Source organism: Sus scrofa, chromosome 5 (genome assembly GCF_054392235.1).
Source record: "Sus scrofa isolate SSC_HxYL_T2T_F1_AM1 chromosome 5, Sscrofa_HxYL_maternal_Yorkshire_Landrace_v2.0, whole genome shotgun sequence".
In the NCBI taxonomy this organism is placed as follows: domain Eukaryota; kingdom Metazoa; phylum Chordata; class Mammalia; order Artiodactyla; family Suidae; genus Sus; species Sus scrofa.
Genome location: NC_139387.1, coordinates 88451063 through 88465683, shown reverse-complemented (window position 1 = coordinate 88465683; position 14621 = coordinate 88451063). Strand labels below are relative to the sequence as shown.

Sequence of the window (14621 nt, the reverse complement as noted above, 5' to 3'; positions counted from 1 at the left end):
AAGTTCTGCCCAGAGCTGGTTCTCTGGGGTCCTCTTCAAGAAAAGTCTTCTGCAGTCAAATCTGGTGTGAAAGCCCTGGTCCCATCTCTCTTGGAGATTCTCCTGTACATCACCATGTGGAAGGCTTGAAACGATCACGTAGTCAAGAAACCTATTTGACTTCATCTCACACAGTATCTCCACTATTTATTCTATTACAGCCCCTTTGTTAATATCTTAGAATCCAAGTTCTTAGGAAGACACACTGGAAATGGAGGACGATGTCAAAAACAACAATAAACGATGCTACTGGAAACAGCCAACATTCCTTTGTTCCAAATTCTCAGAAAACATTTCTAAATGCTCTCTAGTTAGGTTTGGCTACAAGTAAGTTCTCCTTCCACAAAATGATCCTACTGGCTGCATAACCACGTTCGTGCAGACTCTGCGACTGTTACAGGGGTCCTGTACTCCTAGGTGATCTGCCCGTTTGTGAAAAACCTTATGTGCTTACTACACACCAATAGCTTGATTTTGGTTTTGATTTTTTTCTGGAAGAAAGGTGTCTTCCTTGGAAAACAGATCATTTCAGCCCCATTCTACACCAGTATGTTTGCTCCTCTCACCCCCTCTTTGGGTGGTAATCTGCTCTAGAATCTGTTCCCATAGGTTTGGGGAAGAAAGAAAAGCCTCCAGTCCCCAGCACCCCCTCCCCTTTGCCTTCCAATGCCCCCGAGCAGCTGGTAGGGTTTACTGCTCTTCCCCGACACTGGCTTCGTTCTATACATGGAGTAAGATTGATTATCCTCATTCGAAAAACGTGACGATCCAGCGTGTGCCTTTGTCCCGCGTCCCCCGAGAGTGAGCTGGCATTGGCAGCATGCTGTAAAGGGGCAGCCCTTTGGGGGCCAGAAGCAGTGACAGTGGCAGTATGGCATAGACCGTGGGGGCCTCGCCACCCACCACCCACTCTCCTTGTCTGCCTCTACCTGGGGCTCCACCAGGTCAGGCTACTGCCTCACCGGACCATGCCGTGCAGAGAAGCCTGGTCCACCACCCCTGCCAGTCTGCTTGGAAAGCGGGCCACGTGGAAGCTCTAACCACAGCTGAAATGGCCTCTCACTCAAGGGCACCTTCCATTACAATCCCAGGTCTACACTGATGTTGAGCAAGATGTGGCTCCGTGTGCGTGCACACGTGTGCTCGTGCGTGCTACTGCATACACGTGTACACACAAATGCGCACCGTGTCTGACTGAGCAGCCCCAAAGTCAGGCTGCACAAACCTGGCCTGTGACGAGATTCTTGCTAGGCTCTCATTTTTCATTTCACCAGTTTCACCGAAATAAAAACTCAGAGCCCCCACAGTACTGAACCACCCATTCCAGAGCCAGCCAAGGTTTGGAACATAAAGAGAGCTGAACAAACCAGCGTGTAGGCAACCCAGGGAAAGTAATTGTTCTTCTTAGCAGCCCGGCTGCTTTTCTGCTTAGCATCTGAACAAGTTAATTTGGAAACATGGCCTTCTGGAAAGAAATGGCACTCATCTCAGCATCCTGCGGATTCACAGCATCCTGCCCTTTCACCAGGTAGAAACAGTAAATTGTATTTGAAATCCATTTTTATTGAAGGAAAAAAAAAATTCTCTGCCCTGAGATGCACTCTTTTACCCGATGGCCATATTTAACCACAGTTGTCCAGCTTCGGAGGTCACTTTTTGCTCACACCTGTGTCTGGCAACCAGGGGGAGAATTTTACTAATTGAACCAGGAGCAGTTTAATTAAATACAAACTCACATAAAGACATTTGCCCTTTGCCAATCCTGAGCTTCAAGGGACTGATCTCAGCAGCCTCTAAATGAGACAAATCGGCTAAATTGATCCTGCTCCAAAGACAGGGTGCTTCATCTAGATCCAATCAATGACAGATTGAGGTGTGATGTGAGATGAGAGGAAGGCATCAGGCCACCACTGTTCCTGGGATGGAGTTGGGCTTCAAGGAGCAAAACCGCCTCTGTTTCGTGTTGGCTTTGTTGCCCCCTAAACACTGAGGCTGCTGAATCGTGGCTCCAGGACTGCCCTTTCTTCTGAGTGGAGGGAGAAATGGCAGTGGGCTCAGAAAAGAAGAGTCAGAGAAACATGATCCAGACATTGGGCCTTTTGTTCTGAGCACAGCTTTGCAAGTCTGCCTCGAACCCTCTATCACCAGTTAATCACCCAACAGCAGCAGAGAGGACCTGCTCCGTTTCTGGCACTGTGCTCGGTGATTCAGCGCATTACGTTTCACACCACAGACCTGAAAAGTCTGCTATGAAGTCAAACAGAGCAGGCTTGCCCGGAAGGGACTCCTGTCTTTCAAGGCGTAGCTGTGTGATTTGGGGTGAGGCAAATCAGCTCCCCTGAACCTCAGTTTTCTCATCTGTAAAACCCAAATAGTGAGAGTGATAATGACAGTGAAAGGATTAAATGTGACAATCCTCAAAAAAGGCACCTTGGGAAGCCATTACTCTCATTCCCATTTTACAAACAGGGAATGGGGCTCAGACAAGATGTTCTGTCTCAGACCTCACTGCCAATTAATCACAGAGTTAAGGGATCCAGATTCGTTGTATGGGACATCCAAGTCCACGCACCTTCCCAATGTCACCTGGACACAATAAAACGTGATCCTCACATACTTTGTGCTGTATGCTCTGCACTAAGATCTGTAAAGAAAAAAAAAAAAAAGAAAAAAAAAGAATACCTAATGACGTCATTTCTCATCTTAAAGCAGTGCAGACACTTACGCATGACACTTACCATAAGCAGATGAAGAGCCCCAGAGGGGCTCCGTGTGACCAGGGAGAGGGCTGACTCTATTCCTATCTCCATCCTTTCCCACACACCAGCCTTGAGTCTTGGGAACATTTGTAGTCACTTCTTACTGACACCAAAGGCGATAAACCCTCCTTCCATGTTTAACATCCTCACTTGAGATGAGTAGATGTTTCATGTAATATTTATCCTCTTCTTTCTTCTCCCACTGTCTTCCTTCTCCCTTCATATCCCTTTGATTAGTCTTATGTTGCTGATGAGCAGATTTTTCCCTTCTCAACATGCTAATTAATTTTGGGGTGGGGGGAATTTTATACATTGGTTCTTTTCTTTAAATTGTTGTCCAACTGAAAAGCTCAGAACAGAGCTTGGTATTTATTAATGGCTCAGAAGTTGGCTGTTATTATCATTAACCTTCGTCTTTCCTGACTCTTCCTGAACAACTGCCTGAGCAATAGCTGGATGCTTCTTGTCCTAAAATAAGTTTCTCCTTGCTGCTCTCCAAATGTCTGTGCTCTTATGATGAATTTCTGACCTCATCAGTATATATGATGTATATCTGAGCATCACATTACATTTCTGGTTTTGAGATCCAATAGCTTTATGGGTTGTACAATCCATGCTCTTTTCCACATGCAGATCCTTCCAGGTATATGTCCTGGATTGCGCCAATGTGGCTCCGTTCCAGATTCCAAGCACCTCAAGTCAGCATCACTAAGGCCCTTTTCCAAAAAGAATCACAACTGGCAAGAGATGAGAAGCTCTCTTTCCACCAATAAATCATGTTTCAAGGATATCCTTACAAAATACCTGCAACAGTTTTGGTGTTTTGGGGTTTTTCCCCCTGGGATTTTATCCAAAAAAAGGAATATGGTGTCAATAACCCAACTCCAAAGCTATCATCAGCCTCCTTTGTGCCCTGAATCTGAATTTCATCAAATGTATCTCTTGAACCCATACCCTAAGAGTTAATAAAGTTACCACCCATAACCTCCATGAGTGTTTTTGTTTGTATTGCCCTATAATTGGCATCAAGAGACAGAGGCTTTAAAGTGTGTATCCACTTCTCTCCAGGAACAAAATGGTCCTTTGGGAAAATTAGTACCACAATGGCTACTGACAGATAATCCAGTCCAAGTTCCTCAATTACAGACTGAACTTAAGGTGCCAACCAGTTTCATGATTTGCCCAGAGCTGTGACAGCATTTTATCAAATCTGCATGTCAGTATGTTTGTATGTTTATTATCATCTTCATGCCCTGTATATAAAATCATAAAATATAATCGACTAGGAATTCTCATTGAATGCCCTCATCTTGTGAACGAGGAAACAGAAGCATAGAGCAAAGTACTGAGGGTGACCTCACATGGGGAACCAGCAAAAGAACTGAAATCCTGGTCCCAACTCCCTCCCTGGAAATTTTGCACAGATAGTGCCCCCCTCTGTATGGTCCATGGACACCGTCGGGTGTTGAAGAAAATCTGCTTGCCCGTTAGACTCATGATTCCTGGCAGTAGCTTAGGAATCTAAAAGCCTCTTCCTGGAGATCTTCTGGGTGCTGACATGGCCATTTTTTAAATGCAGATTTGAGTGCCTCATGCCATGACAAGACAATTCTTGCCTTTCCCCTGTATCGTAGCTCTTTATAGGGAAAGCAAACAAGACCTCTTGTAACTTTCATCAGATGTCCACTTCTTGTGATTTTTTTTTTTTTTAACATCCCAACCTTCCATTAAATAAGTGTTCCCTTTCCTCTTAGAAGCCCTCTTCCTGTGATTCTTTCCTGAGCCAAGAGAAGGCTGTCAGAGGCGGGCAGCACGTTCCTTATGTTCTCTGCCTTCTGATTACTGTCATGGCTCATCTTCCACTTTGGTTTCCTGCTCAGTTTTTCTTATCATGTTCTGCCTGCTCAGTTTACTGCAGGAGCACTCTAAGGATCCTTTCTTTGCACTCTTTTGGTGCCTATTCTAAATGTTCACAAATTTGGGCAGCAAATGAGAAGAGCTGATGGATTTGAGTAAAGGAGAACCTTCTATGTACATTTTGTTTATTTACTTAGTTATTTTTGGCTGGGCCCACAACATTTAGAAGTTCTCAAGCCAGTGATCACATCCTCATTGTAGCAGTGGCAACGTTGGATCCTTAGCCCAGTGAACCGCCAGGGAAACTCCTCTATGTGAGCGGCAAGGCATTGGATCCACTTACCCCATATCAACGAGATTATGAACCCAGACAGGAGGCTGGCTCTCCAGATTCTCAGATCATCATCCATGCCTTGAAACAACGCTGCCTATATGGGCTCATAAAGACTATAGTTGCCACTTATTGAGCATTTCCTGTGTTTTAGGTGTTGTGTCTAGTGCCTTATTCACATTACCTAATTTCATTACCATAATGATCTTATAAGGTAATTATTTTTATTCCCATTTCATAGATGAAGGAAAAGAAATTGAGTGCCTTGCCAAAGATTGCACAAGCAAGAGCCTGACTTTGAATCTCATGTCAACTGTGCCTACATTCATAGTTATTGCACGTCAGAAGTAGGAATTGCAAGTAAAAATGAAAGGACCCATCAGTGGAAACCAAACTGCTGAAAGAACAAGATTAGAGGTTAACCTGAGAGCCACGTGCCAAGTACTAGTCTAAGTATTTTACATGTGCTAGGCAATATAATTCTCTAAGCAACCAATTAAATAGTTACATTAACACCCCCACTTTATAGATGAGAAAATGGAGGCAGAAGGGCTAAGTATCTTGCTCAGAACACACAACAGGTCACACAGCTAATAGGTGACAGAACCAGGACTCAAACCTAGAGTCTGTTTCCGAGATGGACTCCCAAGCAGTAATCAACACTCTCTCCCAAATCCATCTGCTGGTTAAGAACAATCTTCACATACTTTAATATATTTGAACACAATGTTATAAACAAAGTTTATCAAAATGTGATTCTTTTTTCCATCTCAAAACAAGAAGGCACACCTAATTTATTTTCAAGTTATTCTCTTCTATCAGTATTTAAAGCTATTAATAAAATTCAGTGACTAGTGATGAGGAAGTGCTGTAAGATCTCACCAAGTGATGGCTTGGTTCACAGATTATGAGGGGTGGGGTTGGTTGTGGTATTGTAATGAATGTTAGCAGATCTTTTCTGGGTTTAATAGTTTTAGGGGATGTCTGTGGTGAATTCTAAATGGATCAATATGACATCCATATTGTTTTTTACTGATGGTTGCTGCACATATTCCCTTGGAGTAGTTGAATGGAACTCACAAGTGTATGTATGAAAGTCTTCTAGTTACTATTTGACAAATCAGGAGCATGTAAAAATGGTAATTACTGTTTTGTGGATGTTCAAAATGCAAGCACAATATATACCATGGAGAGGTTTTTCTCTAATAGGCAATCCAGAACACCTCCTACATGCATACTTTACTCTCAGTTCCAAGGTAAAGAGAAATATCTAATATGGCAGGAGAATGTCTAACCTGTTTTATTCAAAAAATGAAATGGCAGATCATACCATATTCTGTAGAATGGAAAAATTCTCTCCCTGACCAAACTTTGGTCAGGCTCTTCTGAGCTTTCTATTTTTTATATTGAAGTATAGTTGATATATAATATTACATAAATTACAGGTATAAATTACAGTTATACCTGGATAGCTATAGTTACATCTGCATAACTCAATTTTAAAGTTTATACGCCAACATTTACAGTTATTATAAAATATTGGGTCACATATTCCTGTGTCAAATATCATTGTAGCTTATTATATATATAATAGTTTGTACCTCTTATTCCCCTACCCCTCTATTACCTTCTCCCCACTGGTAACCACTGGATTGTTCTCTGAGTTTCTTTTTTATTATTTTCATTAGTTTGTTGTATTTCTTAGAGTCTATATATAAGTGATATCATAAAGTAGTTGTCTTTGTCTGACTTATTTCACTCAGCATAATAACCTCCAAATCTTAAAATGTGTATGGAAATACAATGGACCCTGAATAGCCAAAACAATCTAGAGAAAGAAGACCAGAATGGGAAGAATCACATTCCCTGACTTCAGACTATACTATAAAGTTACAGTAACCAAAACAGCATAGTACTGGCATAAAAACAAACACATAGATCAATGGAACAGGATAAAGAGCCCAGAAACAAACCCACATATTTATGGTCAATTAATTTATGACAAAGGAGGAAAGAGTATACAATGGAGAAAAGAGAGTCTCTTTAATAAATGGCACTGGGAAAACTAGATAGCTACATGTAGAAGAATGAAATGAGATAATTCCCTAGCTCCATACATAGAAATAAACTCAAAATGTTAAAGAACTAAATGTAATACCATACACCATAAAACTCCTAGAAGAAAACATAGGCAGAACACTCTGACATAAATTGTAGCAATATTCTTTGAACTATATCTCCTATGGTAAAGGGAAGAAAAGCAAAAATAAACAAGTAGGACCTAGTTAAACTTAAAAGTCTTTGTACAGCAAAGAAAACCAGCAACAAAATGAAAAGACAACCTACTGAATGGGAGAAAATATTTGCAATGCTATGATAAACAAGGGGTTAATATCCAAAATACACAAACAGCTCATATAACTCAGCATCAAATAAGCAAACAACCAGATTGAAAAATGAGTGGAAGACCTGAATAGACATTTCTCCCAAGAGGAAATGCAGATGGCCAGCAGGCACATGAAAAGATGCTCAACATTGTTAATCATCAGGGAAACGCAAATCAAAACCACATCGAGCTATCAACTCACACCTGGCAGAAGGGCTTTCATCAAAATGAGCACAAATAACAAATGATGGCAAGGATGCAGAGAAAAGGGGGCCCTCTTACCTTGTTCGTGGGAATGTGAGTTGGTGCAGCCTACTGTAGAGAACAGTATGGAGGGTTCTCCATACCACAGAATGCAGCAATTCCACACCTAGAATTTGAAAAGATATACACACCCCAATGTTCACATCAGCATTATTTACAATAGCCAAGATATGGAAACAACCTAAATGTCATTTGACAGGTGAACAGATAAAGAAAAGTGTGTGTGTGTATATATATATGTAGTGGACTATTACTCAGCCATAAAAAGAATGAAATCTTGCCATTTGCAATAACATTGGATGGCCTAGGTCCTCTTTTTGACTGGCTCCTTTACTGGAATCCCATGTCCTTCTCTGCAGTGTCCAGTTCTAAAAAGAATCCTAAATCAGTTTAATCCCCACCATCGATGTGTCATCACCTTCAATATCTGATCAAGTTCCTTATCCTCCACCACCTCCCAGGTGATATCTGATCACCCTGGCCTGTATTTAGTATGAATCTTGTTAGGTCAGGTTAACCAGAATCCTCCTTTACTCCTGGTGTATCCTCTTAGTAATTTTTCATCTACCAACACTTCCCCCACCATGCTCCTTCGCTATAAATTTTCCTTGTTGTATTTGGAGTTAAACCCAATCTCTCCCCCTGATCACAAAACTTTATTACAGTAAGTAGCTCCCCTTCAATAAAGTCTTCTTTATCTTCTTTTAACAAGTGTCATAAATATTTTCTTCTTCATATATTCTCTATAAATGGTCTGCCTGTGGTCTCCTTTGTATTTATAAAATTGGTGGGGCAAGGCTCAAAGTCACCTTGATCCCAAATTACACATAAATTGCAAAGATAAAGTCCATTTATGTACAAGCTCACTATTCGGCATCACTTCTAACAGACCACAATGAAAATGCAGTTCAATATTGCAAAGCTCATCCTCGCCAAGAATTGGAGAGCTGGAAGTTTTAAAAAATACATGCCCTAAAAAGCAGGTGCCCATCTTCACCACAGCAAGATTAAAGCTCCAGGAGTTTATGTGGCCTGGACTGCAAAGAGAGTGGAATGAATTTCAAGAATCCACTGACTTTCAGACTCTAAGAGGAAAAAAAATGGAAGTATTCCTACTCCCAGTCCACTTTCAATCCCCTAACATGGATCATGAGAAGAGGGATACATCTAATAGGTAATTGCACAACTCTTCAAGTTTCATTGGATGTGTGATAATGATAAAGGGGTGGTGTTTATCAGGTGACTCTGCCCTGGAATATCCTTTCACTGTTGATCCCTGGCAAAGCACCAGACACTATGACCCAAGCCAAGTAGATGATTAAGTCAGACAGTTAATAAGTACATACTGAGACTCCTGGCAGGATGAAGTAGCCAGGATAACTAGGGCACATGACCACCTTAGATCAGCATGCTGGACACCGGTCGGTGAAATCACTTACCTTGCTAACCACCACTCCACATGCCAGATGCCTGATGTCCTGTAACCTACATCAACCACCGTGGCACGTCCACTTCTGAGCTTCTTCCCTGCCATACCATGTGTTACCCTACCACCCTCATTCACTACCACCTCGTGGAAATACTAGCTAATTATTTCTCTCTTTTCTTCCCTATTGGCTGATGCACTCACTCTTGGAGACCAGGAACCAATTTTCAAATACACATGGTATAATAAGTGGCTAAGCACATGTGTCAGACTTCCCACATTCATAACCTAATTCTGTGACTTCTTCTTCCTATACCTATGACCTTGGGAGATTTGCTTAGTCTCACCAAGCCTCAGTTTCACATCTTTAAAAGAGAGAAAATAACAACTATATCTTAGGTTTATCCTGTAAATGAGATAATAATGCCACATACAAAGGGTTAGCAGAGTGTCTGGCAGCCAGTAAATGCTTAGCAACTAATGAGCCCCAATTCACAACTCTGGACCTCTCCTATGGCTTTGCATGTGTCACTGGTCTCTTATAACTACCTTTTTATGGTATTGTGATCACCCCTGTTTTGTGAGGAGGAGACTGAAGCAAAGAAAGGTGTACAGCAAGACTAAGATTGTGAAGCCAGTTACGGCACAAACAAGATTTGAAGCCAGAATCTGTGCTCTCAATCTCCCCTAAAACCAAGTCCAGTCTGATAACCACATGGGAATATTCCGTGTAACTCTCTCAGGACTTAGGTGTCATAGACTCTAAGGCACCATCTGCATTGGAAAATGATGCCACAATGAGTAAATACTATTCATCACTTACATGTCATATGGAAGCAGGCCTAATTTTTAAGAGCAGCTGAGGTTCGGTGGAAGCTCTGCTTGAGGCCAACAGTATAAAAATTCTCCCTCCTCTTGTCCCTTGTTCCATTTTAGTTCATCCTTCAACAGACAATGGGAATGTGCCCTGAACATACAGAGGTACAGAGTAAGCCTCTATCGGGATAGCACCTGCCTCCACTATAGCCTTTAAGCGAAGGCAAGTGGGAGACAGACATTCACACGCTGCTTCAGGACAGAATGATGACTCCCAGGAGGGACACAAATACAGAGGCCTGGTCCCTAGAAAATCAAGCCACAGCACATCAGCTTCTGACACAATGTGCCCTGATGTTTGGATACCTTAAGAATTGAGGTCTCCTGGAGTTCCCGTCGTGACACAGTGGTTAACAAATCCGATTAGGAACTATGAGGTTGCGGGTTTGATCCCTGGCCTCGCTCAGTGGGTTAAGGATCTGGCGTTGCCGTGAGCTGTGGTGTAGGTCGCAGACACGGCTCGGATCCCGCGTTGCTGTGGCTGTGGGGGAGGCCGGCAGCTACAGCTCCGATTTGACCCCTAGCCTGGGAACCTCCATATGCTGTGGGAGCAGCCCTGGAAAAGGCAAAAAGACCAAAAAAAAAAAAAAAAGAAGAAGAAGAATTGAGGTCTCCATAAAGAAAGAAGCAGGATGCTTGTAAAGCAAGTTAGGGCTTTGACCCAAAGTCGCCCCAAAGCATCCACCTACAGCTACCATAGCTTATTCTTTCCCCTACGTTATCTTTTCTGACTCCATGTTTCCAAAGAACCAAAGAAAAGTAAGGCCCCCTGAGGAGTTAAATCTATCTGAATAATTTTTGCAGACAAAGTTTGAGAAACAGAAAAGCAATTCTGAAAGGAAGAAATAGATTTTAAGGCACAGAACTGCCACCATGAGACTTCCAGGGACACACTCAGAAACCCTGCTGCAAAACTGACTTTCTTCAGATAATAAGACTCCTTCAAGAAGCCCAGAATAGTTAAATTCATCACCATAATTTAATTGTACAGGTTATTAAAGAGCAGTTCGCCTCCCCTCTTTCTCCGGCGCTGCTTTTGTGTATTAAACTCAGACTAATCAAATTGGGGATTCCAAGAGTACTGTACTAGTCATCCTCATCCCTTTTAATTTGTTTAATGGCCTCCTGTGTGTGTGTGTGTGTGTGTGTGTGTGTGTGTGTGTGTGTGTGTGTCTTCTGACTGGCTGGACATCGCTGTGCCTTACCAGGACATGTAAATAAAGAATGGGTAGGGAAACTTTTGCAGAAAAGAATCAAGCGTGCCTCCATTCTGAAGTCACATTTGATGTTTGAGTAATTCAGGGGACGTGGACGGAAAGCAACGGCGCTGATTATTTCTGCTGAGCGGTCTCCGGACCCAGGAGAAGAGAGAGGGCGAAGAAAGGAAGGAAGGAAGAAAGAAAGAAAAGGAGTCTGAATTTACACTCACCGCTTCAAAAGCCCTTTTGTCCTCAGCCAACTTCTCCTGGCTGAAGATGCAGTATTTGCCAAAAAGTCGCCTGCAAGAAAGCACACACCACAACAAAAGTATAAAACAGTCCATTAAAGGACGCTTTTTCTGCCCACCCCCACCTTCTTTTAATAATTTTTCTTTTCCGTGAAAGACATATTTTGAGAAAGTGGCACTTAGCACTCGACAATGCTGACGGGGCTTAGAAAAGATTCACCTCGTTAGTAAAGCTTTGAGCTCCATGGGGCTGTTTGGGTCAATTGTCTTTTCACCTGGCTTGGCCACCAAGTCAACGTGAACTAAGAATAGGAGTTATTTAGCATGTAGAACCCGTCGAGAGCAGCCTCTCTGAGCGGTGGTCTGAGGGGAGTGAGAATGGCTGTCTTGTTTGGGTGGTTGTTTTTAGCGGCTCTTACACATTCAGACTTTCTGTCCATTCAGCCAGAGGGGCCACGTGTCCAAAACCTGAAAGGGGCTAGTGCTTTACAGCAATGTGGTTCAACTTGCCTTTTCATAAGAAGGGCAGTTTAGGCAATTTTCTAGCCAGTTTCAGGACGTTTCTCACACATGAATGTTTTTAAATATTTATATTTTCAGAAGGGTGCTAAAACACCAGGCTAGGGTGTGGGTTGTGTGAGCGGGTAGGGAAGGAGGAGGGAGTAGAAATGAACAAAGCGTGATCAGTAACTTCTTCCATCACAGGCTGCGTGGACACCTGCTGAAAAGTCGCAAGTCTAGTGAAATCACTGGTTGAATGTTTTGGTCTCTGTGATGCCAACTGGCTGACTTTTCCAATGAACTGACCAGTTGTTTGGGCATTTTTCAGCAACAATCTGAATTATTTAGAAGCAATTATCCCACTGGTGGATGATCAAAGCCTGTGCTTTCTTTCTCTTTCCTTCCTGGGCACCTGCTTTTGTGGTCCATTTTAATACTAATTAGTTCCCAACCTTGGGAAGGTATAGTTCGGTTTACTTCAACAAATATTTTACTGAACACTTGTCATGCACCAAGCACTCTGCTAGCCTCTGGAGAAAGAGCAATAAAAAGAGGTGGATGCTACCATCAACAACTTTTGGATTTAACAGTAGACAGACACGTTTTCAAAGCAATGCCACGACAAGAAACTCAGAGTGGTGTGGGGCAGGGGGCTTTCGTTCAATCTGGGCTCTCAGGAATGGCTTCAGGGAGGTGAAGACTGGGCTGACTTTTAAAGGACGTGAAGGAATAAACAATGAGAAAAGAACTCCGGGAAAAAAGAATTACGTAAAGAAAGGCAAAGAAGCATACAATACAGGGATTAGCAGTTTGGTAGAACCGGAACACAAAATGTGAGGACAGAAGAAGGATAGAGTGGAAAATAGGACAGGGGACAAACGTTGGAGAGTCTATCCTTCATCTTAGAGCATCTCTGCTTCATCTCAAGGGCATCAGGGAGCCAGTGAAAGGTTCAAGCAGGGGTGTGAGGGGGTCCGATCTGAATTCTTTTAGATCCTCATGTAAATGGATTTGAGGACTGGACATGGGAGACTGGTTCACGGACTTTTGCAACCATTCCGGGAAGAAAGAATGATTCTCAGAATGAGAGAGTTGGTGGTTGGCTTGTAGAAGAAGATTCATGTTTGTCAAGTGTATGGCAGGTAAGCCTGGCAGGATCAGGAGAGGGGAGAGGCTGGAATAATTCCCAGATTTCTGGCTTAGACTGGTGACAGTGACACTGACCAACAGAGGGCCATCAGAAAGGGTGGTCTGAAGGTGGAGGGGGGAGATAAAATGAATAGGGGGCATACTGAGTTCTGATGCCCACTGGACAGTGGAGATACGGCTCTGAGTTTCCAAATACCTTTGATTTGAGCCCTGTTTGCCCAATGAGACCACCATTTCCCCTCAAAGGGGTGAAAATACACTGGGGCAGGGGGAGGGTACAAAGCACTTAAATATTATAATGGTGTGTAACTCTTCAAAGGACCACAGCACACAAACATATTTATGCTCTATTTCTGGTACTAAAATTTTATGGCAGGGGAAGGAGAAGATGGGTGGCTAGGAGGAAAAACAAAACCTAAAAAAGCTCCTTGGGAGGGCAGCCCTGAACCAAAGGTGGAGAAACGTTGATTTAAACTATGGTTTTATTGTAGGGTGTTAAAAGCTGAAAGGGAGTTGACTTCCCTAGCTAAAAGAGAGTTTGGACCAGGATTTGAATCAGCTTGCTTACTGACATGCAGATTCCGGGACTTCTACCTCCTAGGATACTGATTCAGAATCCCATGTGAGTACAACCCAGGAATCAAATCTTAAATAAATTGACTAATTGCTTCTTACTCCCTGTCCTAACCAATTAAAAAATACAGGGAGCTGAGATTGGATTAGGAGGCATTCTCTCTATAATGGTGGGTATGAAATTGCAAAGACAAGAAGCAGTGTAAAAGCACCAGCAACTTATAAGTGAAATTGGGGAGCAAAGGTTTTCTAAATCTTAAATGGGCAACACATCGGTAAGTAAGAAAGACAGAGGTGGAGGAAGCTCCGGCAATGTTGCTGCTGTTGTTTTCTGCTTGAAAAACGGTGTAGATTGGAAAGCAGAAATTAATCCACTGGCAGACACTGGTCCTCAAGGGGCCTGCAAGATTGCCCTACATAAATCATGAGCGTGCCAGCATGATGTTCTTTACTCACCCAGCAAATGATATTCTTTATCAGGCACTGCCTAACTCTGGAGTTGCTCAAAAACTCATCAGATGTATCATTTATGAAGACTGCATGAGAGATATGCAACCCTGCCCCCAACCCCAACCCCACAGGTGTGGAGAAGAGTTAAGACAGATTTAGGAAAGTGCTAAAGTGGATTTGGGAAATGCCATAGGCTCAATTGAGCTTCCCTATGAAGAAAGGGAGGAGCTCCCCCATTTTGCCACCGTGTCAATCACAGGGATGCTGCTGAGTGTGTGTATTAATTGCCCAACACCCTCTTCCAATGGTTGTTTCTGCCAGATAGTCAATAATAGCAGTGTTGCCCTCCTGCTACTTTGTTTTAATCTCATGGAGGCGGAGAATTACGTGACTGATCGGTTTTTCCCTCTTCCTTTGGGCTGCTTAAGAAGCCAAAGCCAGACTTGCTCACCACCAATAGTAAGTAGTGGGACCTCAATACTCTGTGTTTTTATTAGCCCTGTTCTTGCTGTCATTTCATGTCTTTAAACAAAAAGTAAGCCAGGGCTCCTGTGTTTATGAGT

General features: G+C 42.7%; 1 protein-coding gene across 1 annotated transcript in view; it reads right to left on the bottom strand.

Annotated features, from left to right (window-relative positions):
* LOC106510400 (uncharacterized) overlaps positions 1 to 14621 on the bottom strand; it is a 422513-nt gene that overhangs the window by 76211 nt on the left and 331681 nt on the right. The window contains exons 11-12 of the mRNA XM_085024903.1: positions 11368 to 11437; positions 7655 to 7742 (exon numbers count right to left, since the gene is read on the bottom strand). The gene's annotated coding sequence lies outside the window, so the exon portion shown is untranslated. The remainder of the gene's footprint in view (positions 1 to 7654; positions 7743 to 11367; positions 11438 to 14621) is intronic.